Here is a 21,668-nt window from a genome sequence, read left to right on the forward strand (position 1 = left end):
AAGTGGCTTTAGTTTAATCTGTGTTGAAAGGATAGTGAAGTAAGACTACAGTGAACAAGAGGCAGAGCACTGGGATGTTTTCATGTTCTTGGTCTTCCAAACAGGAGCATAGTTTTAGGACCACTGGACCATGGGAAACAAAGACTCCCTTGGAAAGTACGTACTACCATGCCTATTTTGTTGGCTGCAAAATGTAGCTTTCCCAAACATTTCCATTTAAAAGTTTATGTTAAATTACCCGCATTTTCTTCCTGAAACCTTCTTATTTTAACATTGGAGAAACTCTAGTTGCAGGAACATTCTACTAGCATATGATATGATACTGAACTCTTGCTTTGCTCCATCCTGTGTGGGTATGCACACATCTACACAAGTAAGGAAAACTGTTTATTCATGTTTCGAAGTCTATTTTCTGTAAATCATGTTCAAGAAGTCTGGCAGGTGGTTTGCCTTTGCCATGGTATTGATTTGTGTAGTCCCCATGTAGTTTCCAGAAATCTCTAGTATAGATCCTTCAGACAGTGAGCAGTCTACATGAGGATGTCATCACCTTTGGTAAAATACAGGCAGTTTCTCTCCTGTTTCTGCTTGCTGATACTCTAGTTCATGTAGTGAAGTTATTTTCTCTCTTACTTTTCAAGAAAAATAATCTTTATATCTTGTGTCATGTTAAACAAATCGTAACACAATCCTATATTCAGTTTTGTAAACTAGTTCAGTAACTTATTCATATCTTCATTTTCACTGATACAAATTTCTTCATATTCAGAGTAAGTCTGTCTTTGGATTTCAGCTAGTCCAGATGCTTAAAGGGGGAGACATACTTTTCCCATTCTCCATACTCTGACTCATTTATCACTCAGAAAACATCAGTGCAGGGATAGAGACCGTTCTGTAGTGTGACTTGTTGCAAACTGCTGTCACAACTGTATGAATAATGTGAATATCATTGTGCTGCACTGGTATGAAATAAATTGTCATCACCTCAGTTTTTAGGACTTACATATTTTGTATTTCTTTTGCTATATAACCGTTATTTAAGCCATTGGCTGGGGATGTTTGTGTTTCAGCAAGAATTTACAGGATCAATGTGTTAAATATATTGATCTTTCTAAGCAAACCAGTCCCTGATTGGATCCAGCTGTGACTGAATTGCCTTATTGTGATACTTGAGCAATACATTTATTATTCATTATTACTTCAGTACAAGACTATGGTCTCACTGTAGTAAGTCCTCTGCAAATATATATCTTCACTGTTCTTTATTTGCAGGCTATGGTCTGTTTAAGGGGACAGTGCAGGAAGGAGGGTATAAAAAGCAAAAGAAAGAATTAGGAAAGCAGAACAGCAAGGAAAAGCAGTAAAGATACTTTGCTAAGGCTTGTGTATATATGATGGTTGTTTTTAAATTCTGAATTGGCTGTTCTTATTTAGTCAGTGAGGCTCTTTTTGCTTAATTTGTTAACACCTATAGAAATCAGAAAGAGCAGTAGTTATGACAAATGGACAATGTAATTTGAAAATTGTGTTTTGTCACATGTTTTAGTCACAAAACCTAGTTGAAATCAATTGTCCAAACATTCACTTAACATATTAATAAGTAATACAGGAATACTCTAAGCCCTCTTGAATTAGATATATTACATCTTGTTACAAAATTTAATGCCAAGCTTAATAACTCAAAGTATGCTCTAGAATAAAAATACATTTATATGCTAGTATATTGCAACTAGGATAGTAATCCAAATAAAAAAACCCACCACCCACTATTTGGTTGGAACTGTTTAATAAACTTATGTGTAGACAATTGTATTTAGTTTAATTTCTTAAAAAGATGTCCTCAAGTTTATTCCTTCAAAATGAGTATGTTTTTCATAGTTTATTTCTAAAAGCAATTTAATTTGTTTTGGCAACAATAGTCAGATTACAGGAGCTAGTTGAGCACTTACCTGCAAAATCAATGTCTTCTAGGACTTTTTTTTGTGTCTAGATGGTTGTGTTCTTAGGTTTTCTGATGGAAACATTGCAGAAACAGAGTAAAGTACCAGCTTTTCAAAGAGGGAAGATGCTGTTTCAAATTCAGCACTATTAGCTTTGCGTATTTTTACTAGGAAAAATTACTTTTAAATAGTCTATCCCATCATTATGTGAATAATTATCTCACAGTAGTTGAAAAATTCTGCATAAACATGTTTTAAAGGGAGATGTTTTTGAAAAGGTATTTTTCTGGATTTACAACTGCATTTTTAAACATTTGAAAGAGAGTTAAAAGATAGATGGCTTATCGGTTGATGGAATTTTTCTTAGAACCATAGGCTTGAACATTTTTAGTGCCTTTATAACCAGCTGTAGTGTGTTATGGAACCCTGAACAATTTGTTGGTTCTTATTAATAATGAGTTGACCACTTTATAGAAAACAAATTTGATAATATCAAGTTACTGAAATTTGCACAATACATGTCTGTAAGAAGTTCAGTTACACTAGGAGTTTAAAATAACCCTGAGCAATAGCCAAGAATTTCATGTTGATGCAAATTTCAGGTTGAATACTGGAGAAATCTTCAGAATTCTCAATTTGGCAGAGGTGTCTCTCTACCATTATCGTCATCTTAGAAACTTATCTTACATGTTGTTAAGACTTACATTGCTTTCATCTCTCCTGTTACATGATTATGTGAAATAGTTATTTGTCTTGGAAAAAAAACACTAGTTTTGGTCATTTGACTTTTTGTTATATGGAAATTTCCAGAAGAACTCCGATGCCTTAGGTTACTTGAATGCATTTAGGTCAAACTAAAAATTAAAAAATGTTTTTAGCATTTTTTCATCAGGCATTTTTATTTTCCATCCAAAGGTTGGTTCCAGAAGTCTTGTACTGGGACTGCTACTTCAGCTTCCTCGTTGCTGCTGGTGGCTGGGCCTTAACCCAATGCTACCTGACTGTTGAATGAACGGAGAATATAATTCTAAGGACAACTGTCTCCTCTGTGTTTGAGCATCTGCCACTATGTGAGTTATTATTTCTATGTTTAAAAAACAAACAAACTGATTTTCCCTGATTTCATTAACGTCATAGTTACATATTTAGCATTGATAAAAATTAAGTGATGTCTTTTCTTGTAGTTGTCCAAATGTTATTTTAAATGCCATTTCTCTTTAAAAAGATCTTATTTTACAAACTTACATGCTTCTCTCCCTACTTTACTACAATTAATTTTAAAAGACAAGTGAAAATATTGACTGTGGTATTTGGTTTTAAAAGTGATGGATAACTGTATTGAAGTCTGCTTTCCACAGAACTGGTGAAACATAGACCGTGCCAGTGGGAGCTTTTCTTTGCTTTCTCCCATAATATGCCCTAAGTCTGGACCTGGATGGGCAATTCACCATCTAATTCAAACTTCTCCTTACATTAACAACATGGCAGTGTTGTTTAGTAATGATACAGTGTTTGCTGTTAAAGACTTGCCAATTTTGTCTTAAATAGCTAGATTATATTACCTCAATTTGCCATTTTTCCTCTGCTTAGTTTGTAATTACCTTGCAAGTGTTAAGGTGATACTATTGAATTGTGTAAAGGAATTAGGAAGTTGAAATCCTAGCAATGTAGATTTATAGTAGTAGTATTGGTCTACAGAAAAACACTAGTTCAAGTGGTGAAAGGTCAGGAAACTCATTTTAATAGGGACAATTTTTTGCTTTTACTGACTTCCGTCAGTGACTTTAGTTATTTTTTCTTTATACTGCTCTGGATAATTTCAAACACTTTCTGAAGTGATTTTTAAAGACATATATGTGCTTGTGGTTTTGCATGTATAGTTTCTGTATCTTTTAAGTGTAGTTAGCTTTCTCCAGCATTGCAATAAAGTAGAGAACACTATGCAGTACATTAAAGAAATAGAGCCTATGCATCAGAACAATTTTCATGCCTCACTCAATTCTTAATGTAAATTAGTAGGAACATTGGTTATCCATTTGAGAAATTGAGTTAGTATAAAAATAAAAATGCACTTATGGTATGTGGTGCTTTGTGTATCATCTTGGGAGTGTTTTGCTGTTTATCTGTCACTTGCATTAGAAAAAGCAGTCGCTGGCTGCAGGTGACATTAAAAATTAAAGGTTAACCTCAATTTCTTTACTGACCAGACGTGGGGCAGAAAGTTCTTCTGGATATGTGCCTGAATTTTGGAACTGTTAGGAAGAGTTGAGAAGTAGATTTGTACTTCTGGTGGTTTGGTGTTTTTGTGTGTGTGTGTCTGGTTATACGATTTCACCATTTTCAAGTGTTTACATTGTGTATTGTAGGTTATATCAAGATTATTTTTCATTGCATCCCACTTTGTGAAATTAAAACATGACATAATAATCCTATAGTAAATTATATAATGAACTCATTGTTCTGATCTACATAATTCTGGGAATGTCTTTTTCTTTTGTTCCTTAGAAAAACTAATTAGAGTAGGTTTTTTTCCTATTCCTAGAGAATACGTGTCTTCCAAAAACTAGGTAAAAATTGTTGTTGAAAATTGCTATAGCAGCTTTTGAATATTCTGGTTAGCTTGATGTACATTTAATTTAAGATTTATGCACTCATGAGCAAGCCTGGTAGATCTTTAAGTATTAAGGCTTTTGACGAAGTTGGCTTTTACCCCACGGGGAGTTCATAGTGAGCCAAATTCAGTAGTGTAATGCTTTCCTCCTCTTTCAGTCCAAGTGTTGGAGGCAGCGTTCAGACCAGTGAAGAAGACTAGCTTCAGGCAGCTGGGGTTTCCGTGTAACCTGCCAGATATCTTTCATTTGCAGAGTAGGTATTATCCTTGTTCAGTGGTAGACCAGGCTACAGGCAATTCTTGATACCTGAGCTGCAAACCTGAAGCTGTGGCTGCTGCTCTTACCTTCCATTTCATCTCTTGATTTTACTTATCCATGCAATAAGGTAGTATGCATGTAATCAATAGATCTGTTGCTTCTTGTTGGCTGCTGAGGGAAAATGAGAAAGGAAGAAGGAAAAACGAAATTGCCTGCTCTGTCTTCGTGATTAAAATAAATGGCCAAAATGCACCTGTTTTCTTTCCCTATCCCCTCTTTGTGGAACGGTGACTCTCCTCTGTCCTTTACATTCTGTCTTTTAAAGCTCTTCATAGAAAACAAGAAAATAGAAATTTCATTAAGGAAAGCCATGAATATTGCTTTAGAAAATAACGTTGGAGCTGATGTTTTTGAGGAACCTTAGTATTTCAGACATGTATAATTGTTTTAAAATTATATGACCATGTGCTTGCTTCATAGTAAGCTTGACACAGTTGTTTCAGGACTGATATGCTGTAGATTTTTCAGACTCTGAATTAAACCGTATTAAGAATTTTTTGGTGGGAAAGCGATAATGCTCATTTCAACTGTTTTGCTTATTATTCCGAATTTTTTAAACCTATATTTAAAACAAATAATTTATCTGGAGGCAAAATATTTGTAAATGCCAGTTACTTGCTTCCCTGTATTTCCCTGTGCTTGAAAGTATTCCAATCTTCTCCAAGATTGGTTTCATTTAACACTTTCCAATTTCATGCCTTTCAGATTTTTTTATGTTGACATAATAATGAAACTGGCCAAACAAGTTTCACTACTGCAAAGTTTTATAAGGAAACTGAAGTACTATATAGCTTTAAGCACAGTTTTGACTTAAGGAGTAATTAAATCTCATATAATAGTGGATAGTTGTTGGCTTACATTCTAGGTCTAAAGTCTTCGTTTTCTAAACTGAGTTATCATGAGCATCAGGAAACATGAAGTGTATTTTTCAGAGGAAATATCTCAAATACTGCAGAAAGTAGTTATAATTTGAAATACATACTTTCTACAAAGAAATCTTTGTGATTTTAAATGCTTTCTTACAGGCTTTAGAATAGGTGGCATTTTATAATTTGTCAGTTACTTCCTTTAAGTTCGAAGAAGCTTCTGTATCAGTTTCTAAAGCACTGGTGATGTGCAATCTTGTTACAGATGGTATCTTTTCTTAAATACTACAGTATTCTGTGGTTTCTGGAGCAACTAAATGACCCATTTGTTGCACTCACTGCTACACAGCTCACAAAGGTCATCACACCTCTGTATGAGCAGAACATTTTAAGTCTTTCAGGAAAAAAAAAAACCAACATACACTCATCGCAGTGTTTCTGCTGTTGCTGTTCCTACAGTGTGGGTGGTCCATGCACCCATGTTTAATTTATGGCTGGATGGCAGATATTGGCTATAGAGAGAAATATCCATAAGCTACGGACTTTTTTGTCAGATGTAGCAACATTTGCAGGACATGCAGCTTCAAAGGATGGAAGAACAAGTCCAGGATTAAGAGTTATTTTGTAAAGCACTAAAACCAAGTTATATCCGTTCCCGGCAAGGGTACACACCACCTTAGGACTAGTAATTCTCATAGCTTTATTTTGAGTAGCTGTTAGATCCTCCTGGTGAGGATTAGCACTGCTATGTGTTATAGCCCTCTCTCTTCAGACATCTTTTATTCTCTGTTGGTACCATGTCAGGATTTATCCGCTTTATGTAGCTGGTCCTCACTTGACAAAATTGGTACTGTTTCACATCTTTGTTAGTTCAAGTTGCCTCTGGCAGCGCTTTTTGTCTGCTGCATCTGCCTTGCCCCTGCCCCTTGGCAGGCTGCCCCATTTGCTTCCTGAGCCCCATTTTGGGCAGCGTGGCTCTGAAGCCTGAGCTGGCATTGCACAGAGCCCGGCCAGCTCTGGCAGAGCTTTTTTCATTGTACTTGGTGCCTGCTTTATAGTTCATTTTCATTGTAACCAGGAAACCAGCCTTGCTAGTTGGAAATCCCAGTGCTAAGGAAGACCTTGCTGTTGTCTTCCAGCACTTAAAGGGGGCTTATGAGAAACGTAAAGACTTTTCACCAGGGCCTATAGGGATTTAGGGCGTTAGTTTAAAAACTGAAAGAGGGCAGCTTTAGATGAGATGTAAGGAAGAAGTTCTTTACAGTAAGGCTGGTGAGACACTGGAGCAGGTTGCCAGAGAAGCTGTGGATGCCCCATCCCTGGAAGTGTTCAATGCCAGGTTGCATGGGGCTTTGAGCAACCTGGTCTGTTGGAAGATGTGTCTCCTGTCCGTAGCAGGGGGTTGAACTGGGTGATCTTAAGAGGTCCTTTCCAACCCAAACCAGTCTATGATTCTACTTGAGGACAGCAACTTCTTGCCTTTGTTGTTACCTGCTTACTGTTATGTGTGTCTCTTACATAGTTTCATTATATGCCCTCTTTTCTGCATTTTGTTGACCTTCAAAATTCGGAAGTATCACGGTGGTAGCAAGTGGTATTGCTTGAGCCTGGTCAGAAGACTTTTATTTGTGGGGGGTTTTTTCAGTAAGAGATGACTGCTAACTTAGGTGATCCTAAATGCTAATCGCAATTTGATACATAAGAATCTTTTAAAGTTTTTCTTAAAGGATTAAGAGTTTCAGCCTTAACTATTTCTGCATGAAGAAAGCCATGGAGGGGAGAAACTGTTAGGTTGCCAGTGGTAGATATTTAAAAAGATGCTATAATGATACTTTGGTTCATTTGAAGTGATCCTCTTACCATAGATGTGACCGTCACAGACAGTTGTCTCTGGTATGCTCAGAGCTGTGATAATGTTTCAGTAAGGTTTTAAAGGAAAAAAATCTCTAAAAAATTTGCTGCAACTTCCTTTGAAGGGGAAGGAATGCTATTTCATGGCTATCCTTGGCTCACTTTTGTTTCCTTTTCCACCTCCTCAAGAAATACTGTGGGACTTACAGAATGCATTGCATCTAGAACAAATTCTTAAGGAAGTTCACAGAATTTTGGTGCCTTTCACTCTGAAGTTATATTGATCTGAATGTATACTGAATGATACTGACAAGTACCAGTGTAGATGCCAACCATGTGCAGTTGGAGTCCAGTGGTAGGGACTGTATCTCCGATGCAAGTAGCAGCATTTCTCAGTTGTGACTGGTCAGCGTTTGTAACTAGGTAAAGAGCAGATGAATAAAGCCAAATTAAAATGATGGTGGTGACCAACTGCCTACTAATTTAAAATGGTCCGCACATTGCTTAGTGCTATTTATTCAATGAACATGTATATTAAATATATAACTTTATACATTTCTTTAAGGTAATAGGAGCCGTGATGGTCAGAAGTTATTCTTTATGATCAGTGCTCTATTGTATTTAAATAAATTAATGTCAAACTTTTATGTGAAACTCACAACTTTCTAAGCAACTTCGTGCGGTGTTATTCAAGGTTGCATTCAGTGATGTACAGTATATGACTTCATATTAAACACTTTATTTAAGAACATAAAGTTTCTACAGTTTACATTTTTTAAAGGAGGATTAAAATCCCGCCACCAACCTTTGCAGTAGTTTTCTCAATGTTATGTGTCCTGTAAGATCTTTTCTATTAAGAATTAATTTACTAAGATTCTGGTACAAATGGTTGAACTAGATTTAGGAGAAATGGGTGAATGTTACTTTATTACTGTTGTTCAGGACCATGCATGCCTTGCAATATTGAGGTCATATGAAAGCACGATCAGATTACTTGTGTCTTGAAAATGGCCTTATTTCTCGTTGTCTGCAAGGGAGCTGTAGATCAGTTGCAAGGATTTCTCTATATTATAAATGTTCAGACATTATCTTGGCATATTAATCTAGATTATTTTAAAATCCCAGAAATACACTCTATAGTGGGAGCCAAGAAGAAACTGCCATTCTCATGTAAATATTTGGCGGAGGGGTGTAGAGAGTAGAAAAGGAAGGAAATGTTCTTCTTTCTAGGTGAATGTATTCTTCCTATAAAATGTAACAACAAAAAGACACTCTTCCTTGGAGACACTTTTGCCGTCTGACAGGAAAGTGATTTTAATGAATTCAAAATCCAGAAGCAACAGTATTTCTTCCATGAGTAAAGGGTGGGGAAACCTTAATTACACATTGCTCTTAAAAGCACAGATTGTACTGTTTCTTCTTGGTCATTTAGACTCAGACTTTGGAAAGTATATAACTTAAAGCAAATACAGGAGTACTTTTCTAAATTTTCAGACTGAGTTTTCTCTGTATGAACATAAGTGCTTGAAATTAACAGGAATTTAGTAGAGTGATTTGGGGTTTTTTTGTTGTTGTTTATTTTAACAGAAAATTCATACAGTGGGATTTTGGCTTCAAGACTTAAAAAGGCATTTGCTTTGTAAAAAGTATGTTTTGACAAAAGCAAAGGAAACAGCTAAATGTTTAAGTAGTAAATCGGTATCTAGCTATGTCTAATCAGGATTTGGTGCTCCAGTTGAGGATATTTTATAGCGTGAAAATTTGCTCTGGATGAATAGTGACCAGCTAGGTGATTAGTGACCAACTAATTGTGTATCTATGTTCATTTCACATATTAAATGCATTTTGATGAATGAGGTGAAAATGTTGAACGAATTTGTGCATGAAAATTGTAGTTATGAAAGCTACATGGATTTGTAGCATTTTTGGGGAAACAATCACAGTTTTTGTTTAATGTTTAGTTTTTAGCAAAGATAAGTAATAGACTAACATAAATATAAAACCATTCTTATGCAAATCTTTTTTCTCATTCCAAAAGATAATGTATTATAATACATCACAAAAAGTATTATGTATTTCATATAAAAAAGAAAGTTTTAATATTCAGTAGATTTCTTCATTGATGACATTATTACTCTACACAGGGATCTGCCTTGTGTTCCTAGATTCTTTGAAAAAAAAATTTGGTTAATGTAGCTTTTGTAACTTTTCTGACACTTTTCTGATATATTGCTTCCTCGAATATATCATTAGTGAACACAATTAAAATGCAGGAACCTGAAATGCAGAATTCATGTGCAAGTTTCTTTGAAGAGTTGTGGCTGCATGTAAGAAGACTTATTCAGTATTCAAATAGTTTTCAGCATCTTGTTTCTTGTGACTGTTTTAATTTTTTGTAATTAACAATGAGGTTAGTTTAAGGTTTGAGTATTTTCCCTGCAGCAAATATTAGGGAGTGGTATTAGATTGGTTTCACTGTTCCCTGTACGAATAAACTCTGTGAGTTTGGGAAGATCTTCTCAATGTCCCTGAAGGTCTGGCTGTTAAAAGTCCCACAGAGTAGCTGTCCCTTTTTACAATATTTGTATTGTGCTAAGAGGAAGAGATTCCAGTTTGGTAGCCATAATTCAGACTGATGCATCAGTGATACCCCTGCTGATTTCCCTTTTGCCAGGCATTCAGCAGAAACTTAGGAAATTTAGTACTTTACACAGGAAATAAATTGCTTGTAGTAACTGTGGAAAGGGAAGTGATACTTAATGGAACAGATGATTTGGTGGTTTGGGTCATCGTCCGAGTCCATACACACCCCACCTGCCAAACTGGAACATCAACTTGAAGTCCTTTTTAGATTTATTTCTATTACCTGGCACAAAGATAAGAGTGACCAGAAAAGTCACTGTTCTTTTAAAGAGTTTCTCTTTGAGTGTATACACAGTCTTTGCATTTGAAGTTGAGTCTTCTAAAGATTACACATTGAGTAACTTGAAAAACGACATACATAATCAGCAATTTCATTATACACAGGACTGACCTGACTTGTCTTACATGTCTGATATTGCTTCCTTAAGGTGAGTAACATATGTATCTGAGACTGTGGTAGTCTGAGAGCTGTTCCATTGCATGTGTTTGCATTTACATTCTAAAAATATCATACCAAGCTCTTACCAAAACTTACTAAGCTCTTACCAAAAAATTTCCTCATTTCAAAATAAGTCAGGATATTGGACCTCTTTGTTTTGACAGTTTTTCATTCTGGAAGCATAGATTTTTTTGAATTAGATTTACATTTTAAAAGATCAAAGGAAATATTTAGCTGACCATCACAGAAAAATCCCAACAAAGTGTACATAGAAATACACAGGTTTTGTGCGTAAGTGTACATGTGTTAATATGAGAGGTGAATATTCTTCTTAACTGAAAAGTTAATTTTCCACTCTGAGGATCTTGAAAAAACATTCTATCCATTTGGTGGAGCAATAGCTTAGTTAATGAAAATTGATATTTTGGAGTCTTTCTGTTCTTGTGTAACATCTGTAAACACGTTTCCAAACTCTACATGCAGTTCTATAATTAGCATAGTCAGCATTAATTGCATTTATCAATGAATAGAAAAAATATTATTTCTACAGATGGGAAAAAATAATTTTCATCAGCAATAAAGTTGTTTGATTTTGTTGGGGTTAAAATATAAGCCTCTTTGAAATTTGGGGTTTGTTACCTTCTTAGAAACCTGTAGGTTTTATGCACTCTGAATGAGCGGTCAGGTGTAGTCCAACACCCTGTCTATACAGAGGTAAAATCAATCTAGAAGCAAAATATTTTTTTCTTTTACAGAAGATCTGTACCTCTCTGATCAGGGCACTTTGTTTCTTTATTTTGCATTGGTGTTTTCTCTCCAAGTAATGTACATAGGAAGTTAATGATAAAAGAGTAGTGAAGTATTCATTGAAACTGAGAATTATGGTATTTGCAAATGTAAAATTATAATTTACATAAATGTTATAGTCAAGAACATTATGAATGTAAATATGCCTTCATCTATTCTCAGTCTTATAATGCCATTTGTTGTCCAGTGGGAGATGAAGAGTGATGTTAAGAATGCCATTTAACCTGTTATAGCGGCCTAAAAAAATTAAATAGCCTTGATGTAAATATGAGGTGGGAAAAGAGTATTCATCTCCATTAAGTGACATGCAAAAACATTGTAAGAATAACAGGCGGGTGGGTGTGCATTAAGCAGTGAAATCCCCAAATTTGGATCTAATTATAAGCACAAGGACAATTGCCTCCCACATACTTAAACTGTTACGGGTTTTTCAGACAGAAAATATGCTTTTCAGTTCTTCACGCACCAAATATAGATTTTCTTTTGCGTTGTTTTTCATCTGATACATGATTCCTTCTCCCCTGCCACTAAATGAAGGCCTGATACTGAAAGGCTGGGTTTGCTACATTTTCCTTGACCTCATAACTGTGCTGAGAAAGTTCTACCATCTACGTCATAAGCAGGTGTTGAACTATCATATTCAGATGATTTGGGCCAATTACTTTGGCTTTGTCTTTTGGTTTGTTTTTTTTTTTTTTTTGTTTGTTTCAGCTTCATATTAACGTTTACATAGACCTGTGGACGACCAGTAGTTGATTAACCTATTGCACCACATAGTTCACTCTTTTGTTTCTTGATGATGTATTCTCGTAAATATAGATAATATACTTGCACTTTCCTAAAATTATTTTGAAATTATGTTTGATAAAGTAGTTTTTTCATATTGAGTGTAATTGGAGAAAAGTATGACCCATGGAATCATAAATGAGAACATAGTTTATCTGTAAAACGGTCCTTTAAAGTTAATTATGTATTGCAGTTTCTTTAATATTAAACTGCTTTCAGTGCAGGAGAGATCATTTTGGTTATTTAGTCATTCCGTCTTTGACATAATACAAGGTAAAGATTTAATTATTTTTTTAAAAATCAAAATCATTACTTCACCTTTAGCTTGATATTTAAGATACAAAAGGAGATGCGTTATGTCCCTAGCTAATCTGATGTAATAATGAAGGTGGTGTATTTCCAGACAAAATTTGTCTGATTTTGTTTTTCAGTGACTGTCTTACTGTCCTTTTCTGTGCTTCGTTAGAAAGTTATTGACTATTACATCTTTTCCACATGTAGTAAGTTGTAGATCTCAATCAAATAATTTCTAATCTCATAAATAAACGAAATGTACTGATCTTGTGTCTTCTCTCTCACATACACATAATAACAAGAAGGTATTCCTGATTGTAGTTCTTGTAACTTCTTTTGGGGTCCTTTTAATTTCAGCTCTCTTTTAAATTAAAGATAGTAGGCCTGATTATAGCGTTGCAGTGATGCCATATGTGGAGATAATTGCAGGTCCTTAGTACTACCATGTATTTCCCTGTAATGCACCCAGGAATTGTTTTTAGCTTCTTAGCTACCGCAACATAGTAAGAGCAAAGAAAGCAATCGGTTATTTACTATGACTTGTAAGTTCTTTAGGGATTCACTACTTTCTAGGACGTAATCCTCTGTTCTATGTGGCCTGTCTTGTATGTTCTTAATGTTCTTAAGGTAAATAAATGAAAACAATGTAATATCTGCTCTGAGATTTACTTAATTTATGTAGTTTATTGGAAGGATTTTTACTTATTTTGGTCACCACAGAGCTTCAGCTTTTTCCACAACAGTGAAGAGGCAGTCACTGGGTTTTATATGTATTTTGTGTTATTGATATTTTAAAAGAGACAATAAAGGGGACTTCACAGAGCATTAGAGCATTAATACAGGATAAAGAAGGCTTATATTGTGTTTAGCTTTTGCTGATACCTAATGATACAGCAAAAAAGCATTGTTCTACAACGCTGCTTTTAAGATCAAAGGGAATTGTTAAGAATAATAGATAGTATATCTTGGATTAATTTTTTAAAATTTGTTTTTAGGACTAGAAGCACGGAAATCCTGCCTTAATCTTTTTCTTTCTTTTAGGTATGCTGCTTATTTAGCTTTTAGTAACTTGTAATTTAAGATCATAGTTATTAGGTGTATTTCTGCATTTTATATATCGCTCCCAGATGCTACAGTATTAGTTTTTATCACTGCATATTTTATGAAATGTCAGCCTTCTGTTGGCTGTTCACACAGCATTGTTAGTGATCAAAGCCACAACATAAAGGAGAGGAATCTAAACAGTTGGCTTATCTTTGTCCTTCATTGTGACACAGTACCATAAAATTACTTTACTCTGTAAAAGGCAAGCAAAGCTTCATGTAGCACAGTCTGAAAAGGTGAACTTTTTGTTATGCTCAACAAAATAGATAAACTCTAATTGATGATATTTTGTGTAAGGAAAGTAAAGGTAGCAATTATATCTTTTCAGTTGGGAAAAAGTTTTCAGGTTTTACTGCCTTTTTTAAAGCACAGTGTTCTTTTTTATATTAAAATGCCATTATAAATCTACCCATTAAAACTTTTTTTTTAAATATAAGAAATGTTGTGCCTTTTGGAGTAATCTGTATGGTGTGTTGTGGAGCTTCTCCGGGATACAATTAGTCAAGGCATGCTATATCATTTGAAAAGTGATAATTGGGAAGATAATAGTATTTACGTTATGAAAACTGCTGGTGATTATCAAGTATATTTGGCTTTAATTTTGATTTTTCACGTGTAAGATTAGTTTGAGTTTATCTAAATTTCTGGTTAAAAATATCAGAACAAATATCAGTCGGCCTTAATTTTTCTTCTTGCCTAAGTGAGTTGTGTATCAGAACTGAAGTAATAAAGTAGGAAAAACTCTACAAGCTCTGGAGATATTCTAGGAATAAAAATCTTGAATGATTTTGATCAGCTGTTGTGTATGCCCTGCACAGCAGTTGGTTCAATCAATTTTATGTTTTGGGATGGTTTTATTAAAACGAGCTGCTGCTTTCAGTAAATCATTGTAAAGATGCTAGCTTTGTATATGCTTTTTGGGAACCTGCAGCTTACCAATGCAGTCTTTCAATAAGTCAGCTCACCAAGAAGCTGGGCTGAATTAGTGACCCTCTTACAATGTGGAGTATTTTTCAGGACAGGACAGAACACAGAAAAGGGAATGCAGTCTCATTTCCTTTTGATAGTCGTGGAGAAAGTAAAAGAGCAAAAGTATTTCTGTCATGTTGTGGAGGTCAAAGGCAGGCATGATAGTAAACAAAGCTTTGGACAGTATCTCTTAAAAGAGATGGTGTTACACACAACTTGAACACGTTTGTGTTTTGTCGTTCCAACTGCTGGTATTGTCATGCTTTTCAGTAACTTGTATGCATGTGTTCTTTCACAGAATGTGACCATATTTTGATAGACGCTTCAGAGATTTTGAACAAACTTAACAGTGGTATTTTTCCGCATGGTTTTGTGATCAAGATGGCCACATTCATCCACTTTTACTTGGTGTTACAATCGAGATGGCCATGTCCATCCATTTTTATTTAAAATCTGCCACTGGAAGAGATCATTCCCATGTACATTCAAAGTTTTTATTACCTCTTTGTTGATGTGCTTTGAAAATACGTCAGGCAGAGAACAAATGTGTCAGTTGAGTCAAGGTTGAAGATGTTTAGTGTATCAGAAGCATTAGTTAATTATTTTCAATTAATTAATTTTGAAAAGTGGAATTTGGGAAAACAAAAAATTCTGACAATAACAATTAGTTAATCCATCAGCTACCTGACAGTAGTGTGCTCAATGTGGGTCATCACTCCCATATGAATGTGGCATCACAGAGAATCTGCTTGACTTTCTTTTCCTCCTCAGCATCATTACTGGCATCAAGTTTATGATCCTTCTCCTACTCCTCACAACTGAAAGGACTGAACATTAAAAGCTACAGACCTATTCCCCATCTTTCTCAGAGAAGGGCTTTTTGTAGTCTGTTTCTGTTCTGATTTATTTAAGAATTAGGTCTCCTTTGGTACCTTTTGTACCACAGGTAATCTGAGAAGGTGAAGTTTACACAGCTTAAATCCAGTGAGTTTCTGATTTGCTGAGGAAGGCAGAAGAATCTCCAACCTGACCTGGCTGTTACGGAGGATTTGGAGTCACCAGAAAGATGGTGATGCTTATAGCAAGCTTACTATCCCCAGCAGGAAGAACCGTGCTCCTAGGAAAGAAAGACCTACAAGGTTCTATAAGCAGTCCTTTAGGTGCCTGAGACTCAGGGGGCCAAATATGTTGGCCCTTTTCCTTGCAAGTCCTTAAGAAATTTAGGTGAATGTGGAGAGAAGGTAGAAAGGAATGAAGACAGTCGTCGGAAAAGAGTGATTTTTCCTCTGCTGATCTTAGTACCTTTCTCAGAGGTTTCAAAAGTCTGTAGTTACAGGGTGAACATTTTGTTCAGGGCTTCTTTTATTTGTACATCTAAGATGACTTCAAACACCTGGTAAGGTAAACAGATGCTAACAACACTTTAAAAGCTGGAAACATACAAAGCTTATTAAAGCAGGTTCTCATATCTTTACACTGGTGAATCTGTTTGACTCCCTGACCAAGCAGTCATGTATTCATTATTAAATGCACAGCCTTCACATACCGATTTGCAAACCTAATATACACCAACTGCACAGTGACCAAAAGTTGAGTCAAGTCTTGATGAAGCATAATACATAGTTTGGAAGATGTGATCCTTTTTCTGTAATCGTTGCTCTGTGGTGCAGTTTCAATCTCTGCATGAAGATGTAGCAAAAAGATGGGATGATAGCTCTTTTTTAAGATACTGAATATAGTCAAGGTAGATTGGTGACTTTTAACCTGATATTCGTGAATCTTGGTATGCACTCACGCAACTGATACACTTTGGAAACTGAATTTAACTTTACAGATATTTTGTATGTGCAAATATTTTGTAGACTGGTCCTACAGTTTGTGAGCATGTAACCTTATTTCCATAAAAAACCTTCTGTAACAGTTTTGACCACCTTTTCCAGCTGCTTGCAAAGGCATTCTTAACTAGGTAAATGGATGCAGTGATTTGGTGAGCTTGCAGACAATGCTAACACTAGCAAAACCAAAGGTTTTTCAGCCCTTTGTTAATGTGCAGTTATCCTCAGAGCTCTAACCTGAGGGTTATAAATGTAACTGACAGAGAAAATTACGTCAAATTCATAGTCAGAAATGTCTTAATAAGATACAAATTGTTAGTTGGGAGTTGATTCTCTGTTGATGAAAATTGTGTTTCTGTAATGTAGCTATATTAGTTTATGCAAGGGGTATCACAGTGCTTTTACCTACAGGACGTAGTAGTCAATTGCTGTTCTGCACTGCAGAGAGCTTAACAAAGGTGAGAAGTGCTTATAAACAAAATTATGTACAAGAGATGTTATACTGTAGCCACATATTGAAGGATGTCTTGTTGACCCCATTCTCTCTTATTAGCAACATGCTAAATTGTTTTGAAACACGTTTGCATTTTTTGTGAACATGTGTTTCTGGGCTGCTGGATTTGGCAAAGGGAAAAGTCAGTGACGTTTCTAGGAAGCTATCTTCAGTATACCTTTTTATTTAATACGTAGGTTAGTATTAATTATAAGCACAATGGGAACAGTGAGTGTTGACTCACCTGCAAGAGTTAAGATGCTTTCATGGTAACAGTAGAATAATTCAGATCTTTTCAAAGCTAATGAAGTTTTAGTTCCGATTTTATTGGCAAAATGTAATGCACAAGTGCTAAAGACGCTTTTTTTTCTTTTTAATACAGAATCTCAAGTCGAGCTTACATGGAAGCTATTAGAGGTTCCTCTAACTCAACATTAAGCCATGTTATATAGTGCCATCTTCCCCTCCTGTTTTTTCCCTGAAAGATTGTGTTCAAGGGGATACAATTCTGCACTCAATTCTGAGGAAAAACTGCAGAGCTACAGACTTTGTTTTGGTAGTTTCATTGATGGTGACCACAGTAATGCCTCTTTAATTTATAGTGAAAGTATTGACTTAAGATGTAAAAAAAGTTGCAGTGGTGCAATGATACTTGTGTGGCATCTGAGAAAATCTTTACTGAAGACCTTTTCCTGTAACTTGCAGTTCAAATACAGGCCAGAGGAATTTGCAGGGATGCTACAAGGCATCAACTAGTTCATAAAACCTTGCAAATTTTGTCTAACTGAGGCAAGCAAAGGGGGTCATATCCTGTCTTTTTCATCTGAGAAAGAGGAGCTTGCTGGTCAAGTCTTTTCCCAGAGAGGAGCAGGACCGGAAAGGGAGGACGAGGCCTTTGAGGCTGGTGAAGAAGCTACCCACTGGCTCCTTTAGCATCGCTACTAAAGAGGCAATCTGGCCAGCCAAAAGAGGAGTTTGCGGAAAGGGGATGCTTTGTAACAGGGGCAAGACTCTGAGGATTAATGTTTATTTTTGATGTGTTGATTTTGATGATGATGAAGTTTACACTTCTTACAAGTCTACATTTGTAAGGATTCAAGTTGGTAACATTCTTTGTGTTTAAAACAGGCAAAGGTAAAGAAAAACGGATAGAAAGCTCAAAGAAGCTTCAGAGTGCTTCAGTTTGGAGGATATCAACAGAATGCTGAAGAAATATGAGTATTGCAGAGATTTTGGCTGTATGAAATGTCCACTTTGCTCACAGGATGTAAGCTGCTAAACTCTTCCTTGTAAATACTGGCAAAGACCCAGGATTCAGTTTCATTGGAGTCCACCCCAACTGTAGTAACTGTAGTCATGAAATGACAGTATTTATATATTCATCAGGTAAACTTTGGTTTAGTTGTGATATTAAAATGTGTCAAATTGCTATTCAGATATGAATGGAGAGTTCATATTTCTAGGTTTTATTATATTCTGAGAGGATCCCTATTTCAACTCAAGGTTGAATATTTTTTAAGGGTGTTCAAAAGAAATGTAACATGTCCAGCTTCTGATTTGGGGACCATATAGACAGATTGTTCTCTTTCATAGCAACTGAGAAGGTTACTATTTTAAAATATGTATGTTGCAAAGGGGCTAAAGAGAAGAAAGAGAAATGCTTCCTGCCTTTAACTGACGTGGGAGATGCACCACCTTTCAGGGCTCCTTGTAGGATCACTTGCTACTCAATGGTGTACTCGGACTGTATGGGGAATGTGGCTGCCCTTCTAGCTTTGCACCTCATGAAACCTGTAGGGAGAAGGTGCTGAGAGAAGACAGTTAAAGCTAAGAGTGATAGGCATAGATCATGTCTTTTCTTAGTGGTGAGCTCGCAAATGAGGAATATGTGTCTCTTCATAACGGCTAAAATGGGATGACTCAGGAATATCTGAACTTTAGGCATGAGAGACTTTCAGGCCCAGATTGACACAAATGGGTTTGTTTAGGCTTGGACAGGGAGGCCATACTGTCCGTAGGGATGAGTAGGCTTCTGCCATGAACAGCGAAACAGAAAAGATCTGACAGGTACCAGAACTGAGCCTCCCGCTTCCCTCCCCACCTCTTCTTCTGTTTTGAATTGCATTATGGATTTTAAATTCACACAAACATAGATGATGTTCAGCAAAACCAGTGCTTATGCAGAGTATAGACAGAAGTGGATGGCATGTGCTTTTCTTGTTCTGCAGTTTAGATTTGTAGTGACAAGATCGTGGGGCGTAGAAGCATGGTTTAGTGGTGGACTGGCAGTCCTGGGTTAATGGTTGGACTGATGACCTTAAAGGTCTTTTCTAACTTAAATGATTCTGTGCTTATATGATAACATGGTAGAAGAAAGATGGACTAAAACATATTGAGAGTTCTAAGGCCTATTAAGGAAGAAATCAATTGTATAAACACTATTTCCCCCCTATTTCTGTAAATGTAAAGGACAGATTCTTTCCACTCGCCTGACTTTATTTTCTCCTCACTATTTTAGATTTTTAACTTAAATTTAACAATGTTATAGTGGGTGAAGAACACAATGTAATAGGAACATTTACTATGGGTTTAGATCTGTTTCTGATACATTTGACTTTCCATCAGTGCTTTGTAACATCTAGCATCGAGTGAATATTTTAAGCACTGGCAATGAGAAATGAAAAAAACACAAATGTGACAATTTACGTCACTAAAATTTGATTTGCACCAGCTCAGAGTTTTACTCCCTGCTCTTATATACAGGCTAAAAGCAGAGATGCTGAAAGTTTGGAGACTAAACTTTTGACTTAATATTTTGGGCAGGGATGAGGAGTCACTCCCATTACACATTTGATGCATGAACAGAAGACTCTGTCTTTGGGGCATCCCTTTTTTTATGCTATAAACCATTGTAGCAGATCTTTTAGATTATTTTCTTAGCATACTTCTTTTGGGTAGTCTGAAATATTTTGTTTACTGTTCATCCACTATTCCTCCAACCAAATTTAATGCTTCATCTATGCTGAGCACCCCACAGGAACACATGACTTAGGAAAGGGACAAAATCAGCAGAAAAATAGGTGGTCTGAGCATTTATGCGTTAAATATGCATGTTAATTAGAAAAAATTAGAAAAAAAATGAAAACAGATGTTACATAAATTATTTCAGTCTCAGGATAGTAGTAACTTATACACTGACAATAACTTTTATACGTGCATATGTATGTGTATGTCTGTTTCTGTATTTTGGAACATTTATGCAACTCCTACATGGAAAGCACTAGAAAAATAACTTCTACCTTAGGTAGGCCTTCTGAACTCCACCTGTACTTGCGGATGTTTATCTCCTGTGTTAGACTATCCATTGAGCTGGAATTTTCTGAATATGAATTCTGATATAATTTGAATAATTACATAATTTCTGTCCACATTAAAAAAAGCAGACATATGTGCCGTTCGTATTCTAATTATCACCACCAGAGACTGAAAAGTTAACTTCTCAGAAAATGAAGGCAATACAACATGCAGTAAGGGGAAATGTTGAAAAATCAAGACCTGTAGCCTTCTGTAAATTTTCATATAATTATTTCAGTATAACATTCTACTTTTCTAGCTTGATAGCTTTCATATTCTTTGAAACCTTGTACATTTCTGTTTTGGGGGGGGGGTGGGTGGGTTTGTTTTGTTTGGGGTTTTTTTTTTTTTTTTAATTTTTGTAAAATCCAGCATATACAGTAGGAAGATAAAAGGCTGCAAGAAGTAGACAGTGAATTGTGGAAGAAGAGGGATAACAATATTTGTAGCAGATTGTTGGTATTGAAGAGTTTTTAAAATAGTGTTCAGAGTATGCAATTGGTATTCTAGCAGATGCATTATGCTAGTAAATGTATGAGAATGTGGTACTATATGAAAATGAATTACAGAAAACTATTAAGAACTCTTATTTATGTCTTGAAGAGGAAATATATTACCATAAATCCTACTTTATACCAATAAATTGTGTTCCCTACACAGAATTATTTAAAGAGGGGAAAAAAAATCAGTGATGTGTTAATCCTTCACTACACATGTATCCGTTCACTTTATAAGAATCAGATCACATGGGGAGAAAAGGAAATTGTATAAAAAGGAGTAAAATTGTTCCAGCTGTGTATCGTGAATTCTAGGAAAAAACTACTTTGGAAACTTCGATATTCAGTATCAAACCCATAGTAGCGATGACTGCTAAGCTTGGTGTAAGCCACCATTTTTCTCTAAGATACTGCCTTTTCTTTGCTAGTTTTGTGTATTTCCCTATCATCTGCTTGAGAAGTCGTTTCCATGTTGCAGCACACACAGATGATTCCATTCCCCTGGAAGATTTCTCTTTTACTGTTACTTTCTAGTGGAATAAGAGCAACCTTCGACCTCAGGTAGAATTGCCTGTTATTCCTTGGTCTGGTGACCTCTCATCCAGATTCAAGAAGGACAATTCTGAAAGAAGTTAGGAGAGAGCAGCTGCTTTGCCTTTGAAAATCACAAAGTGGTTTGAAAGAAATTATGACATGTCACTTTGTAAGTTAAATACCTTATATTAACCCTGTGAGCCCTAGCAGTGTCGTTGATTTTGGTCTGTCATGGTTACTGTCCAGGTATAGTTAAAATTTGGCATTCAAGTTCTGATGTGGCCATCTAATTCTATGGTTCTGTATCATTACTGATGCAGAAATTC

General features: G+C 35.7%; 1 protein-coding gene across 3 annotated transcripts in view; it reads left to right on the forward strand.

Moving 5' to 3' along the window:
- The window catches only part of TBC1D5 (TBC1 domain family member 5), a 326,021-nt gene that overhangs the window by 67,577 nt on the left and 236,776 nt on the right, over positions 1-21,668 (forward strand). Inside the window, exon 3 of one of the 3 annotated variants that reach the window (XM_055709547.1) lies at positions 2,856-3,010. The exons of the other annotated variants lie outside the window; for them this stretch is intronic. The gene's annotated coding sequence lies outside the window, so the exon portion shown is untranslated. The remainder of the gene's footprint in view (positions 1-2,855; positions 3,011-21,668) is intronic. 3 annotated transcript variants of the gene reach the window in all.

Source organism: Falco cherrug, chromosome 4 (assembly GCF_023634085.1).
Source record: "Falco cherrug isolate bFalChe1 chromosome 4, bFalChe1.pri, whole genome shotgun sequence".
NCBI classification, from domain to species: Eukaryota; Metazoa; Chordata; class Aves; order Falconiformes; family Falconidae; genus Falco; species Falco cherrug.